The sequence below is a fragment of the Trachemys scripta genome, chromosome 10, assembly GCF_013100865.1.
Source record: "Trachemys scripta elegans isolate TJP31775 chromosome 10, CAS_Tse_1.0, whole genome shotgun sequence".
Taxonomy (NCBI): Eukaryota; Metazoa; Chordata; order Testudines; family Emydidae; genus Trachemys; species Trachemys scripta.
The window spans coordinates 48,958,980-48,980,592 of record NC_048307.1 but is presented as its reverse complement, the minus strand read 5'-3'; the positions used below and the strand labels follow the sequence as shown (position 1 = coordinate 48,980,592).

The 21,613-nt window shown below is 50.0% G+C and overlaps 1 protein-coding gene across 3 annotated transcripts in view; it reads right to left on the bottom strand.

Moving 5' to 3' along the window:
- Positions 1-21,613, bottom strand: part of LINGO1 (leucine rich repeat and Ig domain containing 1) — a 467,217-nt gene that overhangs the window by 158,132 nt on the left and 287,472 nt on the right. For all 3 annotated transcript variants that reach the window (XR_004647509.1, XM_034784385.1, XM_034784386.1), the window contains exon 5: positions 8,532-8,616. The gene's annotated coding sequence lies outside the window, so the exon portion shown is untranslated. The remainder of the gene's footprint in view (positions 1-8,531; positions 8,617-21,613) is intronic.

The window sequence follows — 21,613 nt, the reverse complement described above, 5'->3', positions numbered from 1 at the left end:
ATAAACTGCAGCGCAGCCCCATCTCGCTCGCTCCCTTTTCCACTCTGGTTTTTCCCCTCGTTTAACACTAATGTGACATTCTGAGCTGCGTGTACGAGACACCATCTCCTGTTCAGAGTCGGGAAGTTGCTGTCCGATGGTTGGAAAAACCTCCAGCAGCTTCTAGCCTATTTTTAACCCAAATCCCCCTGAGTCATGGATGCCTGAGATTTACTGTCCCTCCCCCCCCAACCAACCTGTTGGGGAAGAGCGGTGCAGGTGCTGCATGGCTTGGGGCACCGGTGGCGAGCACTGGGAGCCTGCTAGTCTTTTAGCTGTCTGGGCTGGGAGAGGGAATAAGAGGGGTTAAGGCAGGTTTTTGCAAAAACTTCTCCTCCTTTCTCCTGCCCCTCTCTCCCCCAACCTTCTCCCCTCACCAGCCGTTGCCCTCTGCATGCCCCCCTCCACCAGTGCAGGGAGCAGTGGATGGACAGGCAGCACAGACCTTGCCCCTCAAGGGTGTCGGGGGAGCAGTGGGAGGAGAAGGGAGAAGCTGCTCCCCTTCGAGACCTTGGTGCAGCAGCTCTGTGGACAGTTGTCCATGTGCAGAGCAGTCACTGGCATGGCAAGATGGCTGGATATGCCCCCCAAAACTAGCTCCAAAGCAAGATGCCTGGCAAAACAGGGGTGGGGGGGGCGCAGAGAGATTTCCCCCCTCCCTTTACCTTGCATCAATTGCACTGTTCTCTGGCAGTCTCTCCGCTGGATCCTGACCTCGAGTGCTCTGGGGCACTCCATGCAGGGCAGGGTACTGACCCCCAGAGTGCAGGGGATCCAGCAGAGAGGGTGCAGGAGATGCAGGGCTCTGATTACCAACTCCACCTCTGGAGAGGGGCAAGTGATTGTGTCCTTTAGACAGAGGAGCTGTTGCCCAGGGCCGAAGAGAGGTGCAGGCTGCTCAGTGAGCAAGGGGAGAAGTGTGGTGTGAAAGGGTGGCAGGCGGGGGAGAGGCTTGTGAGTGGAGGGAAAGCACCTGGGGAACAGCTGGCAGTCAGGGGAGGGAGGCTCAGGATGTTTTGCAACACCCTGGAACTTCAGGGATATTCCCTAATTAAGAGCAGTGCAAGGGCCCCACCCGAACAGCCGTTCCTGTGCCTGGACCCAAAGTCCATCCTAGTAGCTGGAACCCCCCCCCCAAAATTTCACCAGGCTTTGGATCAGCCCCCCTGTGCTCTCAGGAGTGCAGGGGGCTCGGGGAGGAGGCCCAGCTGTTGCCTGCCCTCCATCCCTGGCCCTCATAGTGAGGCCAGTGCACTAGGGAGATGAACCTGCTCCATCCGGCACAGGTAGAGAGCGTGACAGCACTGCGTGGGGTGCTCTTCACATATATAATGACAGTCTCTGCCCCAAAGCTCACAGCCTAACCTCCCTTTGCCCATCCCACTCTGGGCAGGTCATATTATGATCCTCATGGCACAGCTGGGGAAACCGAGGCACAGAGCAGTTCAGTGCCAATGAGCCAAGTCCTCAGCTGGTGTAAATCAGCCAAGCTATGAGGATCTGGCCCACCATTTTCAAAATTGGGTGCCCACATTTGGGTGTTTACACCCCCCTGTAGGCACCAGATAGAAACGTCCCAATTCTCAGAGCCCTGAATATGAACTGGTACCTTGGGTGCTTAAAGGGAAGTGCCTATTTTAGCCTAAACGATTCAATCACAGAGCAAGTTCCTGAGAAGAAAAGCTTCTGACACCCATTAGGCCAGGCCAGTGATCAGACCTGGAGCTCCAGACTGAGCTGCCCATCCCCACTTCGCGCCTGGGTGGGGGGCTCAGGAGCCGGCATTCCTGTTAGCAGCATTAACACAGCTGCATTTTTTCAGAGTAGAACATTTCTTAGTTGTTCTGAAACTCCAGCACCAGGCAGGGTCACCCAGGGCATCTGGCTCAAAACCTCCCATGGCAGCAGATGCCAACCCCTCTGGATCCAGTCCGCATTCACAAGGGGGTCTTTGAACAGTGCTACTAATCCTGTTAGCTCCCAGACACTTGAGCAGCACTGGGCCTTTTGTTAGCACTCACCTTCATGCTGAGGGACAGCCGTTGCATACACAATGCGACTATCAGATTGTGCGGCCTGTCTGTCTCACCTGCCTATTAGCATTTTGCACTATTAATATTTATTTTTGCTAATGTGATACCAAAAAAAGTCTCCTCATGTTCATGCCTGGTGCTGGTTTGACCTAGAAGGTGGCGTGGGACAGATAAAAGTAACAGGCAACAAATTTAAGCTAGGTTTCTTTCTGGGATATTGGGGAGAGGGTGGGGAGATATGTCTCATGTGGAGAAGGATGAAATGAGAGAGGGGAAAGGGAGGCTGTATATCCTAGTGCACTGGGCACTAGACTGGGGCTCCGGGGAACGGGGCTCCGTCTGAGTGACCTCAGCTGAGGGCCTGTCCTCACTGCAGAGCTAACGGCTCCCAAGTTAGCATAGTTTCAGAGAAAGTGGCCACCCCATGACATCACCCTCAAGTACGCAGAGCTGGCGAGTTGTGCTGCCCAGAGCTTTACCTCTATCCCCTCAGGCCAGCCAGCTGGAGTGACTGCACCGCCTGCCCTGAGTTCAGGGGTATGTGTGCAGGTGGGAGTCGGGCAAGGCCAGAGTCACTGCCCATCGCATCCTTTGTCCATCTTGTCTAGTGGAGAAGCCCTGGAGAGAAGGGACTGCCTCTCGCTACAGGGCATAACAGAGGGGTCCTCAGCCTGGTTGGCACCACTGTGATCCGAATAATAATAAATGGAGGACGAGAGTGTAACAGCTAAGGAAGCTGCCTGTTCTCCTCCTCAACACCCTCATGAAGCTGGGCTGAGCCTATTACTGCCTCTCCCTCTCCGCTTTCTTCTCTCCACTTTCCTTCCTCTCCCCCCGTCCTCCTACGTGCTCCATAACATTCAGGCCATTTCCTCACAGTTCTGAGCACTTCTATTAACAGAACCTGTGAAGGGAGGTTACAGCAGCTCTCTCCTCTGTCACATTCTCTCCTTCCCCTGGCTCTCTCCTCATTTCTCTTCCCCCATCCCCTCCAGCCATATCATTTCTTAAAGTCCCGAAGCAGCAACTTCCTAGTTCCACACTTTGCCCCTTCTCCGGGGGACCTCTCCCCCACCTCTGTCCTCTGGACCATTCCCTCCCAACTCGGATAGGGGTGGCTGGCACTCTGAGGGGACTGCTGGGCTCAGGCTGGCATCTCCTGCCAGGCATGGAGATTAGGTTTGCTCTCATTGATTTTCCTCTCGGAGCGAGCAGACTGTTCAGCAAAATGAAGTTATTGGTGGATGGAATGTTTTCTCAGCCTGACAACTTATATTGTTCTCTCACAAACAAAGTGCTGACCTGCACAATGGTGTGCGATCCCTGGATAGACATGTTTCTGTAATGGAGCCGGCGCTTCCCCCTCCCTCACCTTTGATCCTGGCGCTGTGTCATGCCAAGATCTCTAACTCATCCCTTTCTCTCTCACTTCTATTCCTCTTCCACGTCCCTTTCTCTTCCCCCCGGCCCTCTCCCTGTCTCCCTCCCTCCTTTGACTGGTTCTCCCATTGCTGACATTCCCAGAGCCCCCTTGGGAGCTGCTGGTACCCTGCTGCAGTCAGAATGGGGCCCTGAGAGTGTGGGGGTGGAGGGCTTAGCTGGAGCAGAAGGGGATGGAAGTGGATAAGGAGCTGATGGCCAGGGATACATGGCAGCTGCACCTCCATGTGGAAAACAGAGGGGATTCCTAGGGCCGGCTAGAGCCAGGCAGCAGGGTACTGCAGCCTCTTCTCTGATCAAGTTCCACCCTCCATTCTGGCCATCTGCTGACACTGGTGGCAGGAGCCTGGCAAGGCGCTATGCCCTCTGCCCCACCAGTCATGAAATATGGCTCTTCAGGAATCTCCTGATGGGCAGCAAGCGGAGGGTGGGGAATCCAGCGCCAGCTTCCACCTGCCACTACAGCAAAGCAGAAGAGGAAGCGGAAAGACACTCTGTTCCAGTGAATCTCAGGAGATAGGAGAGCGAAGAACAGGAGAAAGGAGCACCAGGACGGGAGCCGGGGATTATTCCTGGCTCTGCTTCTGACTTGCTGGGCAAATCACTGCCTGGCTCCCATGCCTCACTTTCCCCATCTCTCCAATGGGGACATCACTCACCTCACTAGGCACTGTGAAGGGCTTAATACATTGAGGCTTGTAAAGCCCTTTGGGACCCTCATTCTCATTTGACATTTGAGGGCCAGATACTCAGCTGGTGTGAACCAGTGTAGCCCCACTAAGTTAACACAGCTGAGCTACACACCAGCTGGGGATCTGGCTCTGAAATCCCATGCCCAGACAGGAGGAAAAGCTGTTAAAAAAGCAGCTGTGTTAGTATAGGGAGGGAACATGGCGTGGCAATGCTGCTGTGTCCTGACTGTAGGCAGCTCTGACAGGGGTGTGAGGAGTGACATTTAACATGAGCTTTGGGGGTGGAAAGGGGGGCATGCACCCCTTAATCACTCAGCTGAGCTGCAGCAGTAAGAGGCTGGGGGGTGGCTTGTGATCAAACATATGCTGCTGAGCAAAAAGGATGGATATTTGTGCACGTGTCACTCTGCATTCACGTCTGTATGGCAGTCCGGGTGCAAGTGAGAGGAGCATGGAGGGCAGCAGCCTGTATGCCTCTGGGGCTGAATTCCAGAAGTATTTGGTAACAGATTCGGAGTGTGGCTGCGGTATCACCTGCCACATTAGCTACATGAAACTCGCTTGCTGATGGAGCTATTCAAATAACATGGAAGAGACCAAGTCATCCCCAGGTAGAGATTGGATGGATGGGAACCATTAGGTTGCCAACTTCCAGCAATCTAGTCATACTATATGTGGTATATTAATTTGATCCATACAGCAGAGTTGAAAACTGCCAAATATTTTTCTTGAAATTTCTATTGACAAATAATTGTTTTGTTCCCTCCCTCAACGAAAAACTGAAACCCAAAAAACTTGTTTTTGAAAACCATTTTTGGTAAAAGTTTTCAGTTTGGTAAAAGTGCTCAGTATTCAAAAACCAACCAACAAAAAGATAAAAAACCCAAAACAGAACCAAAACATTGGTGTTCATTTTTTTTCATAGAACAATTGGAAAATTTTGGACCAAAATAGAAATTTTCCATTTTATTAAAACAAACATTATTTTGTTCAAAATAGTGTTTTGATAAAAAAAATCTTGACCAGTTCTACTGGGCTCCATGCAGAACGGTCAGTCCACATTCACTCCAACCCAGACAGGGAGGAGCCATTCTCTCTTGGATTGAGAAGGAAATTCCATCCATATGTTCATTCGCTCCTTGGCATTCCAAAAAAACCCAGCCTGCAGGATTCCCTCTTTTGGGGTTAAAGCATAATGTAGTGCCTGTGCAAATTTTGTGGGCTTCTTTGCCCTGTGCATCCCCATCCTTAATCTCCAGCCACCCCTTTTCTGCTGAAGAGACAGTGAATCTCGTTACAGCAGATTGCAACCTTGAGCAGCCAAAGGCTCTACCAGAGTAGGGCTCTGTTGGTGCTCCAAATCCTAAATCACCAGTATGATAAAATATGACTACTGCCATATGCCAGCCCAAGTCCTCTACATGCTGGTTCATATGCATGTTTTTCTCGTTCTGTACTGCTAGATGGATATTCACCCTCTCCCCCAACCCCTCCCATTGTGGAGTTCCCCTTAAACATTGGGCATGACGCCAAGGCAGTGGCACATCTTGTTGCAATCCGGGATTGGTAGACGCATGTGCTTGCTGACAAATGATCCCAGTAATCAGCCTTCTGTTAACGTTATCATAATGATGAAGTGCGAGGGTGACGGCTGATCATTTCTCTTCGTCCCAGCATGTTGATGCTGAATATAGTTTGCAGCTGCCAGCCACAGGACAGGTTTAATGTAGAAAAGAGCACCCGAGGGACCAGAAACTGAGCAAGACCACATTGGTCAGTCCCTGCCCTGTTCCACGAAGATGGTCACCAACACGCCAAAGGGGCTTTTGTTTCCCCTGTCCAGACAGGTAACCATCTCCCTGCTCCCCCCAGGATTCCCCACCCAGTGCTCTGAAGGAGCCATACACAGATATATATCTGCCAGCTCCCCCACACACACACACATGGAGTTGGGCCCCCTGCTTTAGGTCAGTCCAAACTACGTGTCACATCTTAGTCCATTTGGAGAGGAAGCAAAGCACATAGCAATAGGGAGGAAAGATGGCCTTGTGGGTAAGGCTCTTGACTGGGACATGAGCATTTGGGTTCAATTCCTGACTCTACCACAAACCTTGGGTAAATCATTGAATCCATATGACTGGGGTTTGCCAAGATGGTAGCTTCCCTAGCTCTCACCGAAAACCCCAAACACTTGTCCTTCATTTTCCTCTTCTGTAGAATATGGTTGATAATATTCCCTTTGCCTCCTCTCTTTAGACTCTTCTTTGGCAGGGACTGTCCCTTTCTATGTGCTTATACAGCACCTGGACTCTAGATGCTACCATGGTATAGAATAGATGATGATGAAGGAAACCTCAAAGACAGCTTGGAGCCATCCACATGAGAGTGCAGTGGGGCACGAGGAGTCCGTGGATGTGTCCACATTTTGCCTGCAGTGGGTGGATCCATGAAGCCTGCCTTTTGCTCTGAGCAAAGAACGTGGTGGTGGTCGGGGGGGGGGGGGGGGGGNGGGGGCGGCGCCCCGGGGGGGGGGGCGGGCCGGGCCGGGCCCGGGCCGGGCGGCGAGCGGGGGGCGGCGGAGGCGGCGGCGGGGCCGGGGGGGGGGCGGGGGGGGGGGGGGGGGGGGGGGGGGGGGGGGGGAGGAGAGTGTGACAAACCTGCCAGCCAGTTCATTGTTCACTTGCCCTCCTTTCTAAAACAGACCTGAAGGAAGGACACTGCCTGCCAGCCAGCAGCACCAGGTTAGCAACACGGTTCCCCTTCTGAAGCAGCCCTGAGCAGATGGTTCCTCACTGGCTAACCCATGGTACAGATATAGCCCTGCCTTCAAAAGCAGATCAGAGTGCTTCCCACCAGCTCACACCAGATTAGTGCAGATCCAACCTGAATTATTTTTTCCCTAGCTCTATGCAAAGAGATGCCTGAATCATCCTGATTTTTTTTTCATTAGGAAACTAAATTCCATTCTGCATTGAAAGATCTCTTTGTTCTCTCCAGAGGACTGTCGTGCTGGGAAATTGCCTAAGCCCAGTCAGCTCTGATGTTTGCTGTCTCACGCGTTGCCTATATCAAACTGACAGTTCACAGATTTTAGTCTAGGATTTTGTATGTATAGTACAAGCCAAAACCTGCTCCTGTCTCTTTCGACTGTCCTAGAGAGAGAGCTGGGAAGCAGGCTGAGTCGTCACGATGTCGTGTGACTGTAATAGAGACATCTCACAAAGCACAGTTGTTTGAGGGCACTGTTGCTTGCCCTCAGACAGAATTAAGAGCTTGTCTGGCCAACATCCCCTGCATGACAGTGGAGGGGGATCTACACTTAGCTCAGCCAGCGGGCAGCCGTTTCTGTGATCAGCATAATATATACCTTGTAGAGAACCAATCTTGTTTAATGATGGAGGAATCTCCTACAGATGATAGGACAGAATCATAAAAATGGAGGGCTGGAAAGAAACTCAAGAGGTCATCTAGTCCAGCTCTCTGAGGCAGGATTAAGTACACCTAGATCATTCCTGACAGGTGTTTGTCTAACCCAGGGGTAGGCAACCTATGGCACGCGTGCCGAAGGCAGCACGTGAGCTGATTTTCAGGGGCACTCATACTGCCCGGGTTCTGGCCACCGGTCGGGGGGGCTCTGCATTTTAATTTAATTTTAAATGAAGCTTCTTAAACATTTTAAAAACCTTATTTACTTTACATACAACAATAGTTTAGTAATATATTATAGACTTATAGAAAGAGACCTTCTAAAAACATTAAAATGTATTACTGGCACACGAAACCTTAAATTAAAGTGAATAAATGAAGACTCGGCACACCACCTTCTGAAAGGTTGCCAACCCCTGGTCTAACCTGTTGTTAAAAACCTCCAGGGATAGGGATTTCACAACCTCCCTTGGAAACCTGCTCCAGTGCTTAACTATCCTTATCATTAGAAAGTTTCCCCCAATATGCAATATAACCAGATCATAATGATTGTATTTTTCAAGGAGTTGTCCAAATATCAGACACATTGGAGATCCATCCCAACTAAGCCTGATGGCATCTTCCCAGGAACCCCCACTTATGGTGAAATATATGAGGAGCAGCTTCCCACCCTCAGCCAAAAGGATGGAATTTTCCGCATTCCTCCCAAAGGACTCTACATTTCCTCAACATGCAAGTAATTGGGGACTGATGGCAGACTATAGCAGGAAGGAATTTCTGGCCAGCTTACGGCAACACAGACAAGCCCATGTTTGTGTCTAGCAACAGATCATTGAGCTTTATACATTCTGCAACATAATAGCATCAAACCCGCCTGTCAGGGGGCAAACCCCCCACTTACCCAAGTCAGATGGTGTCAGGATGCAGGCCAATTGGCTCCAGAAGCTCAATGGGCGTCGTCCTCTCCTTTGCTTTCCAGTCATGCACTGAGAAGGAAATGATATCACAATCAGAGCTTGCCTTGCATTTAACAGTAGAGAGAGACACTTTGCTTCTGCTGTTAAAGGGAAATTAGACTGCAAAGTTAAGCACCAGGAAAGTTAAAAAGGTTTCAAATAACTTTCCCCTCCCCTCATCAAACATGAGTTGAACTGAGCAGAAGCCTCACCCAGGCTGATATTTGAAAGCTATAAATAGGGCTGTATGGGAAGAAAAACAGGGACACAGAAAGACACAGGCTCAGGGAGCTGGGTGAGAAGAAAAATGGCAAATATATTACAGCTGAGGCTGTCATAAGTGACTACTCCAAAGACCAACCAGAAGCAGTTACTGAATGGAAGTAATTTTCTAATCCAGGTGGAGCAGAATAGTACTCAGTAGGGCAAAGTCACCTCTGCTGTGGAGTTACACCTCGGGCAGGTTTTGCCCAGCATACTTTGGGGTGATCTCTTAAAATAGGCAATTGTGCAATAAGGGCAATTTCTTGCCCATGGTTCACTGTATTTAAACACTAAGAACTGTCCTTCCTGTAGGGACCTTGAGCATGTGTGAATCCTCTTGGAAATGACATTGGGGCCTCCTTTCCCATAGAAAAACACTGGAGCAATGAGGGTATCCTCCGTGCTCAGACAGTGATGGCATAAGGGGAGTCCCCCTCTCTTGTAAACAGTGCTAGGGAGCTTTGCAAAGTCCTAAACCACATGAAACTTGCCTGCCTACAAGCGTCACTACAGATACAAGGCAGCTCAGCTCACCCAGTGCTCCTTGTGCCCCTCAAACCATCCTGGAGAACAAGGGCCAATTTTTGAGTTTGCACCTAAACCAGGTTAAACTCAGGGGCTTCCACAGAGTGTGGCTTTGTGATTTTGAGTTTGCTTGAGCCCTAAGTTTTGAGGGAGGGGCATAAATCCAGGTGACAACACCAGGTAAAAGGCTGGCATGAAAGCCCAGGAGCTAGAACCACTGGAGATCCCCAGACACAAAGCTGGATACTGTGCTGCACCCATAGCACACACAGTTCAAGAGGGGTGTGTAAAGCTCTGGGTCTGAGCCAAGAACCCAGGAAGCTCCGGTTAAGGGAGGAGGTTATACTGCACTCTGCTCTCCTATGCGCTTTAGAGACAGTGCTGGGCAAACTGTTTTGGAGCCAGTATGACCCAACCTGAAATTCTGTCCCAAATTCAACCCTAACCAAACCAGTCTTGATACATTGGGTGTAAATGTTCAAATACATGTTCCTAAAGATTATTTCTTACTGTAGAAGGGCAGCCACCTCCAGAGTGCCCCCTCCTGGCATAGGGTGGCTCCACAGCAACACTACTTCAGTTTCCCCTTCTCAGGGCTCCTCAATAAACTCTTTGCCCCAGTCCCTTTGACTTGCCCTCGGCCAGCTCACACAGGCTAACAACAAAGCCTTTCAAGCACAGAACTCAAGGATGTCTCTCCTCTAGTAACCCCAAACAAACAGAACTAAGAGTCTTCTTCCCTGTCTCTGGCTGGAGCTGGACCAGGCCCCTCCTCTCTGAAAGTCTATCTCCCTGCTTTATATCCTGCCACCACTCCCAGAACTTCTTACCCAAGCTTTGCCACATGCCTCTCCTCTTATCTCTTCCCCAGAAGACCTGTTTGGGTCACATGACCTTCATTTGCCCCACCTGGGGAGGTGAGCTAACTATGCCATGGGTGGGACTGGCCCCTTTAAGGGCAGATGGGCCCAGCCCATCTGTGATCCTTCTATTCACTTGCTCCTGCACTTCCTTCTTCCAATCCAGCCCCAGAAAGGTGAAAAGTCCACGTGAAGCCTGACCAGAGTCAGCAGTCACCTAAGGTCTCCCAAGGAAGTTTGTTGGTGCAAGACTCCTAGCTCAGGTCTGCAGCCCTGAGAGGTCTGGCTAAGCATCTTACTTTGGGGGTTTCCCTAATAAATGACTGAAACATCCAACCATTTGGGGTTCACCTGGCACTGATATGAATGCTTTCCAAGCTGTGCTCCAGTGCACATGCTGCTCTAGGAGTCTCCAAGGCAATGCCCAGACCGCATTTCTCTGTGTGAGCTTTGTAAAGCACTGAATGAAACTGATGGGGCCACCAAGGAAAGGGCTTGGGGAGCAGAGAGGGTACTCTCAGGGGACTTGCGAAAAGCCTACTCATAACCTCAGTGTTTCTTCTCAACCCTGACCATCACCCCAATGCAAATGTCCTTCAGTATGTATCTTCCCCCAGATCAGTTCTTAAAGCACAAATACACCCCATAGACCAGGATCTACATTTGGAGTTAAATAACTACAGTGTCTTCTTTAATGCATTCTCCCTGGCATGATGAAATTCCAGCACTTGACTTACTAAATCAACATTAGCTGCGGCCTTAAAAATATATAGAGACAGAGATATAAATTGAAACACAGCTTGTGCGAACCTCCATGAGTCGCAGGGAGCATGCAAACTCGAATTCAAAATCGCACACAGGTGGCATATCAAGGCCTCAGTGCAGATACTTCAATCACAGATGATAAACTTTCAACCCCAGCGGTGCTAAATTGGGCTGGTTCAGTTCCTGTCTCGTTTTTTTCCTTTTGAAAGGCAGGCTAGGGGAAATGAAAGGGAGAGAGGTGGGAAGAAAGGAGGAAGGAGAGAGTGCTGGAAAGAGAAAGATGCAGGAAGAAAGGTGCAACACTGGGGAGTGGAAGAGTCCTAAAGAAGGGAGGTGAAAATGGGGGAAGAAAAAAGTGATGATGGGAGAAGTTGCCAAGAGAAGGGAATCCAAAGGGAGTGGGGGAGCTGCATAGCCAGTCCAGTGCCCCTTCTTTCACTCTGACCAGGATGCCATCTTGCACAGCCTGCCTGCCCCCTCCCAGGGGCAGCACGCCCAAAGCCTGCAATGCCCAGCATCGCCTCTCCCCTGTGGATTTCTCTGTGCAGTTTCCCCTTCAGCCTGAAGCGGAGCCGTTAAGCTCCCAGATATGCAAATGGGACCAGGCCTCATCTCTGCTGCCTAATGGCTGCTGTTAAGCTGAACCCAAGAGGAAGAGCTTTGCACTTAGGGAGTGTAATGTACCTCGGGGCTGATCCTGTTACTCTGTGCCGGTACCGCAATGCAAGGCAGGCAGAGGTGGGGACACAGCTGTTTCAAGCCACATTTGTGCCACAGGGCTGCCCAGCTGCTGGTGTAATTCAGGGCAGCTTCATGACTGCCCTAACCTATGCCCCACTCAGGGCCGGCTCCAGGCACCAGCTTAACAAGCAGGTGCTTGGGGCAGCCAAGGGAGAGGGGCGGCACCTGCGGCAATTCGGGGCGGCAGATCCCTCACTCCCTCTAGGAGCGAAGGACCTGCCGCTGAACTGCCGCCACCACTCGCGGCTTTTTTTTTTTTTTGCTTGGGGCGGCAGAAATGCTGGAGCCGGCCCTGGCCCCACTTCCCTGGTCCCCTATGGCACAGAGAATGGCTAGGGTGCAGCAGCCCTGGTGATCACCACTCCCATCCCTTCCCTACTCTCAACATACCCCATATTCTGTATTCTCCCATTCCCCCAACTCTGCCAGCCAGGGAGCTGCCTTACCCTGGGGGTGTTCTGTGGGGCTGTTCCTGCCCTTCTGTCCTGAAGGAGCAATGTCAAGGGGCCAGGGGCCAGGGGCAGGAGCGAATGATTGATGGATGGATGGACAGACAGAATCTGGAAAGTGAGCAGCCAGCAGGCACAGCGCACTGACAAAGCCAGGAGCAGTGAAACAATGACCCTTCAGTGAACTCAGCCCTGGAACTCCTTGGTCTGGGTCCAACTAAGAGCAAAGATTATGGCCTGTGTGATATCGGCAGCTCTGGTCCAGTAAATGACTGCGCACAAAGATGTTGTTTCCCTCCTGTTTTCCCTCGCTTCACCCCAGTTATAGCTTGTATTTTAATTGCTCAGTGTCATGGGCGCAGTCAGGGAGGACACGGCCCTTCCAGCTCATTAAAAAGCATCTTTGAGCCGGCTCGTGAGCTTAGCAGAGTTTGGAGAATAGAGATTAAAAGCATTTGGCGGTGGGTCTCCGGTGCCAGGACGCAACTGGATAACTCTTGGGAAGGCTCTTAGTGCAAAGGAGCCGAGGGGAGACCCTCCTGTGGAAGATTGTGTTGATACGTTCTCCAGCACCAGTAGGAGTTGGGGGTGTGCTGCGCCTCGCAGGCTAGGGTCCTGAGACTGTACATGGCCATTGATGGCAGTGGTGAGCTGGGAAGGAGTCTTTTCCTTTAAGCAGGTCAGTGACAGATGGAGGTGTTTGGAAAAACCCACGGAGGTAGGACATGGGACCGTATGGCTCAGAACACTGATGAGATGCAGCCAGAGCCATTCACCACCGGGGAATGGGCTCAGATCCAGCCCGGGTTGATAGAGACCAAATGTCAGGAGCATCTGATGCTGGCCGTGTAGGCTGTTAGCATACATTGCTGTCAGCACAGTTCCTAGAGGGCACGTGTCCACATTGCTGCTGCCAGCCTCAGCAGAGTGAGACCAAGGAGTACAGTAGATGGGCCTGGACACTGAACTCCCCTCTCAGCTCAAAGGCAAGGCTGCAGTGTCACTGCCTGTGCTGTACCACGGCACTTCAGTTCCCAGGACTGTCATAAGAACATAAGAATGGCCATACAGGGTCAGACCAAATACCCATCTAGCCCAGTATCCTGTCTTCCGACTGTGGCCAACGCCAGGTGCCCCAGAGAGAATGAACAGAACAGGTAATTACTAAGTGATCCATCCCCTATCGCCCATCCCCAGATTCTGGCAGAGGCTAGGGACACCATCCCTGTCCATCCTGGCTAATAGCCATTGATGGACCTATCCTCTATGAACTTATCTAGTTCTTTTTTGAACCCTGTTATAGTCTTGGCCTTCACAACATCCTCTGGCAAGGAGTTCCACAGGTTGACTGTGCGTTGTGTGAAAAAAATGTCCTTTTGTTTGTTTTAAACCCGTTGCCTATTAATTTCATTTGGTGACCCCTAGTTCTTGTGTTATGAGAAGTAGTAAATAACACTTCCTTATATACTTTCTCCACACCAGTCATGAGTTTACAGGCCTCAATCATATCCCCCCTTAGTTGTCTCTTTTCCAAGCTGAAAAGTCCCAGTCTTATTAATATCTCCTTATATGGCAGCCATTCCATACACCTAATAATGTTTGTTGCCCTTTTCTGAACCTTTTCCAATTCCAATATATCTTTTTTGAGATGATGAGACTACATCTGCATGTAGTATTCAAGATGTAGGCATACCACAGATTTATATAGAGGCAATATGATATTTTCTGTCTTATTATTTATCATTTTCTTAATAATTCCCAACATTCTGTTCACTTTTTTGACTGCCGCTGCACATTGAGTGGATGTTTTCAGAGAACTAGTCACAATGACTCCAAGATCTCTTTCTTGAGTGGTAACAGCTAATTTAGACCCCATCATTTTATATGTATAGTTGGGATTATGTTTTCCAATGTGCATTACTTTGCATTTATCAACACTGAATTTCATCTGCCATTTTGTTGCCCAGTCACCCAGTTTTGAGCGATCCTTTTGTAGCTCTTCGCAGTCTGCCGGGCACTTAACTATCTTGAGTAATTTTGTATCATCTGTAAATTTTGCCACCTCACTGTTTACCTCTTTTTCCAGATCATTTATGAACATGTTGAATAGGACTGGGCCCAGTACAGACCCTTGTGGGGCACCACTATTTACCTCTTTCCATTTTGAAAACTGACTATTTATTCCTACCCTTTGTTTCCTGTCTTTTAACCAGTTACAAATCCATGAGAGGACCTTCCCTCTAATCCCATGTCTGCTTACTTTGCTTAAGAGCCCTTGGTGAGGGACCTTGTCAAAAGCTTTCTGAAAATCTAAGTACGCTATATCCACTGGATCCCCTTTGTCCACATGCTTGTTGACCCCTTCAAAGAATTCTAGTAGATTGGTGAGGCATGTTTTCCCTTTACAAAAACCATGTTGACTCTTCCCAACAAATTATGTTCATCTATGTGTCTCACAATTTTTTTCTTTACTATAGTTTCAACCAGTCTTCCTGGGACTGAAGTCAGGCTTACCGGCCTGTAATTGTCTGGATCACCTCTGGAGCCCTTTTTAAAAATTGGCATCACATTAGCTATCCTCCAGTCATTTAGTACAGAAGCTGATTTAAATGATAGATTACAGACTACAGTTAGTAGTTCTGCAATTTCATATTTGAGTTCCTTCAGAACTCTTGGGTGAATACCATCTGGTCCTGGTGACTTATTACTGTTTAGTTTATTGATTTGTTACAAAACCTCCTCTAATGACACCTCAGTCTGGGACAGTTCCTCAGATTTGCCACCTAAAAAGAATGGCCCAGGTTTGGGAATCTCCCTCACATCCTCAGCCGTGAAGACCAATGCAAAGAATTCATTTAGTTTCTCCATAATGGCCTTATCGTCCTTGAGTGCTCCTTTAGAATCTCGATTGTCCAGTGGTCCCACTGGTTGTTTAGCAGGCTCCCTGCTTCTGATGTATGTAAAAAAATTTTTTTTGCTATTACTTTTTGAATCTTTGGCTAGCAGTTCTTCAAATTCTTTTTTGGCCTTCCTAATTATATTTTTACATTTAATTTGCCAGAGTTTATGCTCCTTTCTATTTTCCTCACTAGGATTTAACTTCCTTGCATCAGTGCTGAATCCAAGTACAAGGAATGGAAAGGACAGAAAGAAAGACTGCCCCATCAATCCTGCAGCACCCTATGCCCTGCATGTGTAAGGGGACCATTGGCCCCTTACTAAAACTCAGTGGGGTTTTTTGGTTGGCTAGCTCCCAGTACCAAAAGAAAGGGGAAGGGTCGATGGGAAATCAGGACCCTGAAACTGACAGTCCCCAGAAACAATGGGGAGAGGCCAATACTCCAGGACAGGCTGACTGACAGGGCAGGCAGGCTAATCAGGGAGTCAGCAGACCGGGGAGGCGGGGGGTCCTGTTTTCCATGTGAGTTGGAATTGCCTGGCCAGACAGAGTGGGGCCAAGCTAAGGAGAAAGCAGGGGCCTGAGCTGAGCTGGGGAGCAGAGCCGTGCCAGATCCAGAGAGAGGCAGCCCAGGGGGAGCAGATCCGTGCTGGGAGCAGAGTCACAGAAGCAGCCACAGAGCAGACCTGTGCTGGGATCAGAGCTGCAGCAACCAGAGCCAGAGGGGCCGGAGAAGCAGCCCAGGGAGATGGAGGCAGAGCAGCAGCAGTGCTGAGGCAGAGTGGAGCTGGGGCTGGAGCAGTCTGGAGCCAGGTGCGGTGAACAGCTGGGGAGAATGAGAGGGACCCTGGGCAGTGGGCCCAGTGGAGGGAGTTTCCCCCAGCCAAGAGGCCCTGCAGGCCGGACTTGGGGGGATCGTAACCCTGACGGGGTGGTGGTGGTGGTGATGGTGGTGACACTTGGGAAAAGGATCCTGCCACCTAGAGCCTGATGGTGTGTGGCCCCTGCCAGAGCAAGTGTCCGACCCGTGGCATCCCTGCAGCACAGACAGGGCCTGGGACTGGTGAGGAACAGGCTGTGAACTGCCCTGACATTCCAGCCATGACTGGTTGTGATGTTCTCGTGCCGCAGAGTGGGGTGACGGGTTTTCCTTTAACCTTTCCTATTTTTCTTATTTTTTTAATTGATTGCTGTTTAATACATTGTATTTGCTTTGAACGGTATGTAATGATGAGTGGGTCAGGAAAGTGTCCAGTGCGGAGAGAGCACCCTGGAGTGGGGACACGCTAGCCCCTGTCCTAAGTGACCATGACAAGATTGGGGGTTGAGCTCACAGGAATCCTGGGCCCAGCCTTGTTGGGGTTACGAGGACTCTGCCCCACAGGAGAGTGGAAGGGGAGCCCTTGAGGGCAGGGAGGCCTCTGGGTAAAGGAAGTAGGAGCGAGGACTCAGATCCTTTCGCTAGCCCATTTCACCGGGGTAGTGTATAAGCCAGGAAAGTTCCCCACAATAGTGGGACCATTCCCCCGCTTACACATGGAGATCTCCTAGTGACTAGCAAAATACTGACCAGTCCTGAGCATGGTTAGCTTAGGAGTTCTAGCAAGACCCAGCAGACTGAACTGACAGCCTTCTGAACCTCAGCAGAGAGGGGGAATCTTCTTACCAGAGGCGCTGGCCTTTTATCAATCCTATATTAGCTGAGGCATGTCTGTGAGTGAAGAGAGGGGTAACTGTCTCTTTAGAGCTCTCCAAACAGGAAGCATCTTGCAATAACACTTACAGAACCCACTCTCGCACTTACTCAATACCAAGTGCTCCCTGGATTTAAATAAATGCCAGGATGCAATAACACAAAATTAGCAACCAAAACTGAAGCCGAGAAGCTCTCCACAGTCTCCAGGAAGGCAGGTAATAAATGCAAAGTGTTGCACAACATACATTAGTATTTTTGCATAACAAAAACGGCAAGAGCCATTGTATCTTTTTCCCCATGAGAGAGACATACAACTTCATTCTCTCCTCTGCATAATGGGATTGTATCTCTGTTCGCACACACATCCCAAGTGATGTTCAAATCATGTTTTGAGTCTGGATGAAGCATAGCAGGTCCAAGGTTCCAGCTCTCTCCACTCAGCCCATTGGTGCTTAGAGTCGTACAGCACGAACAGGATGGGTGAAGGTCAAGGACTCCCTGACAGAGGCCTGGAGAAGCTGTAATGCCTGAGTGTGCAGGATGGGGGGACGTTGCAGCACTAAAAGGAAGTGACACCCATTCTGCTCAGCACAGGGTACTTAAAGTTCACAGAGGGAGAAGAAATGCGTTGGCAGAGGATGAGCCCAATGTCAATTTCTATTTCCTGGATTTCCACAGCCCATGAATGCTTTTATAAGGTAGTTTGTATGTGTGTGTGTGTGGGTTTGCTTTGCCTTTTCATTTACTATTAAGAAAGAAAGAAAGAAAGAAAGAAAGAAAAAAAAACCCTCCGATGCGCTCTATCTAACAACAGTGCTTTCCTCTTCTTTAGCACTGTCTACCCCAGTATCTAAAAATGAAACACAAACATGGATGAGTGAAACCTCGCAAGATGCCAGAGCACCAGATCCTGAATTGGGGTGATTGGTGCAGCTCCACTGAACTCAACATGACGACTTGAGCCCCAGCGTCAGTAAGGCCTATCAGCTTGGATATCTCAGTTTTGAGGTCCCAAGTTGAACCAAGATGGGCCTGAGTCTCCAAGGGGCTGAGCACCTGCAGCCAGGGTGTTGTGACAATTTGTGCTGAGAGCCATTGAACCCTGTATATGTTGGAAACCACTCCAAGCCAGGGAGTGCTTCAGCACCTATGCCTGCAGCTCCCGTTGACTTCAAATGGGGTTATGGGGGTTCATTACATTGTGTCATTTGACTTGCATCTCAAAATCAGACATCCCAAAATTGAGGCATCCAAAATGAGTGGATGATTTTGAAGATACCTGGGCAGACGGTACTTTTCTGTAAGAGAAAGAGGGGCTACCCCCATTTTACAGATGGGGAAACTGAGGCACGGAGAGGGGAAGTAACTTGTTCAGTGTCACATAGGGAATTTGTGATAGCGCTAAATGAATATTTCTCCAAGCTGACAGAATCTATTGTGCACATATACACTGAATGAGTTTTTTTACAGGCATATTATTGACTTGGCTTCTTTATGAACTCATATATATTTAGCAAACTTTTAAAATATGGATCCAGGGGACATTTTACAACTCAAATCATTCACTCTACGGGCCTCTTTAGTACTTTATTGTGCAAATGGGCATGGAAACTTACGTGGTCTCATTCCAGTCCAGAGTACAGAGATGCTTTCGGGTGCATCTCGTAATGACTCCAGAAATACCATAATAACCCTACAAGGTAAAATCCAGCATAAACCAAAGGGCCCGCTTGATAGCTACATGGCCTGCAAAACTGTATTTAAAAAGCAAAGCAAGGTTGTCTTCCATCTGGAGGAGCCTGGGGAAAGTACTCAAACCTGGGAAACAACTTCTTTATCTGCTTTATTACGTTTTTCATTTCTACAATTCTATGACTTTAAAGCGCTAAAAAGTTGAATTTATTTACTTATTTAATCCAGCTCTAGAAGAAGGGGGGAAACTGACTGTGAACAGGGACCTGCATTTCAATCTTCCACCCACACCAAATATTTATGGCCAATTTCAAATCCCCTTTCTGCTGAAAGGCCACTTCCTAGAACCGCACAGAGTGTGTGCGGGGAGTACAATGAGAAGGCATGGATGCTCTTATCTGGGGGCTCCCAGACAGCATTCCTACACCGTTCTCCACAATGACGGCTGCTGGGAGATATTGGGACTGGAGCAGCTCGGAACCTCCTCACTCAATGCCCCTACAATTATCCCTAGATGACTCTCTGTGGGGACAGGTGGGACTGAAAAGTTGGCAGCTCCCACATAGCAGCATGCTATACTCCTTCCTACCATGATTCCTGCTGGCAGAGACTGGGACTGCTCTAGCTGACAGCTCTCTAATGCCCAGAGTTTACACCATTCCCTACTATGACGCCTCCCTCGTAGCACAGGGACTCCCCTTTCTCCAAGTGCACTCAGGTAGCAGAAACATCTTACAGAAGAAATAAGTTCCAAGAGGGAGGAAAAGCCCTGATATAAGTTCTGTCCTCCAAAACATCCATTCGTCAGCCCTGGCTGGAGGTGGGGGGACCTTTCCAAACGACCAGCAAAGGAGGAGACAAAAGCCAAATTGCTCAAGCAGTTTACAAGTAAAAATAAAGGCTCTTAATTTTAGACCCGCTGCCTGGGATTTGGATCTGATCGAATTCCCAAGCTGCCACCCAAACTGACGGCTTGTGCCACCCACAGCACAGCTGCCTTGGAATTCGGAAGCTGCACCCCCTTGCACTCCCCTGGCTAGTACCCTTAAGGTGCACCATCAAGTGGTCTAAATAAATAAACCAACAGAACAAAGACCGATTAGTGATCCCCTCACAGAATTGCAGCTGAAGTACCACATATTTATATGCATAGCTGCTCAAAGCCTTAGTCCTTTCCCCAGCCCTTGGTTATCTATCCCAGTGAGCTCAGAAATGCTGATATGTTTAAAGTAACACTTGTTGTGCAAACATAATTCTGCAAGCGCATCCACAATTCTGCCTCCCCTCTTTCTCATCCTCAGCCCCACAGGCCTCGCCAACCAGATGCGCTGCTTTAAATTCCCTTTATTAATCCCCTCACTCTCTGCCCCTCCACCTGCCTTGTCGCTTTAGGGGCGGTGCAGCGCATTTCTGCTATCTGCAAGCCCTGTTAGCAGAGGGCTCGGCAGCGAATAACTGAGTGGGTAGAAGGTGATTGCTGCTCACTCGGATGAATGTGCATGCGGATATTCATTGGTTTTGGGGGAGAGTTGTTTGTTTTCTTTTCAGAAGAGCCCTGAGCAGGATAAAATAATTATTACCACGGGGGAACAACCCAACAACTTATTTTCCAATCAAATTCCAAGCCAAGCAACCAAATAATACAAGTAAAATCCCTCTAACTGTTATTCCACGTTAAAATCCATCACTCCAATTCTCAGCTACTCATGCTCTTGGAGCAGCACAAATGTGGCTTTAAGAGACCTCTGCTCTGTGTTTTCAGGGGGCCTGCTTAGCTCAGGGTAAGTTAGAGCAGCCATAGGGCAGCTCTATCTCATGCTCTGCCTTTTGTAACTCCCTACAGACCCACCACAGAGACGAGCTGTAGTGAAGCGTGGTCTGGCCATCCTTACTTGTGGGTCACCATCTCCTACCTCCCAACTCTTGGCCCCAGCGGCCCCATCCCCGTCTCCCTCCCCACTCTGGGCTGATACAGAGCCACTAAGCCACTTCTATACCAGCTGGGGAAGACCCCTGCATAGGGGCTAGTCTTAGCAGCTATTCTCATGCACCTTCCTTATCTCAAAACCATTCCTGCCCCTTCAAGGCCCCTTCATATTTCCAGAGCAGCACAGGGCCGCCCAGAGGATTCAGGGGGCCTGGGGCAAAACGGGGGAGCTACGGCGCTTGTACTCACCCAGCGGCGGTACAGATCTTTGGCGGCATTTCGGCGGCGGAGGACCCTTCAGTCGCTCCGCGTCTTCGGCAGCACTGAAGGGCCCCCCCGCTGCCAAAATGCCATTGAAGACCCGGACCGCCGCCGGGCCAGGGCTCGCAGGGACCCTGCGGGGCCCGGGGCCTGAGGCAAATTGCCCCATTTGCCCCCCCCCACCGGGAAGCCCTGCAGCAGCATTAATGTAAACGAGTCAGGCCCTGAATTTTTAAATGTGAGCCAGACAGCTCAAGAGAAGGGGACGAGATGGCGAAGACCAGGAAAGAAAAGGATTGAGGCTGGGGAGAGAAGAAAAAGAAAATGGAGGAATATGGAGGAAGTAAGGCCAAGGTGGAGGAAAAAAAAAGGAAAGAGAGAGGAGGGAGGGCTAAGGAGAGGAGAGATCATGAAACACAGAGAGCAGAGCACCTGCCTGCCCAGCTGCAGCATTGCTTGCAGCTCTACTAATTTGTTTGCAAAGGAGAAAATGAAAGAGGCTGATGGGCTGAGCTGAGTTCCCCCCCTCGGGTTCAGGAACAAGTGGCCTCTCAGGTTTAGCAGCATGCACACATGCACTCATGCAGAAAGGCACTCAGCCTGGCAGGGCCTGCTCTGTGCCAAGACGTGCGAGAAGAGCGTTTGTTGCTCGCAGGCCTTAAGTCTCATCAGACGAGCCCTTTGGAAAACAATTTTCCACAGCTTTTCAATGCCTCGAACCCAGGGTTACCATATTTCAGCAAGCAAAAAAGAGGACGGGAGGAGCCCCGCCCTTGCCCCTCCCACTTCCCGCCCCCCTCAGAACTCCCAACCCTCCCCCCCGTTCCTTGTCCCCTGACTGCCCCCTCCTGGGACCCCTGCCCCTAACTGCCCCCCAGGACTCCACTCCCTATCTAAGCCTCCCTGCCTCTTGTCCCCTGACTGCCCCAACCCTTATCCACACCCCCA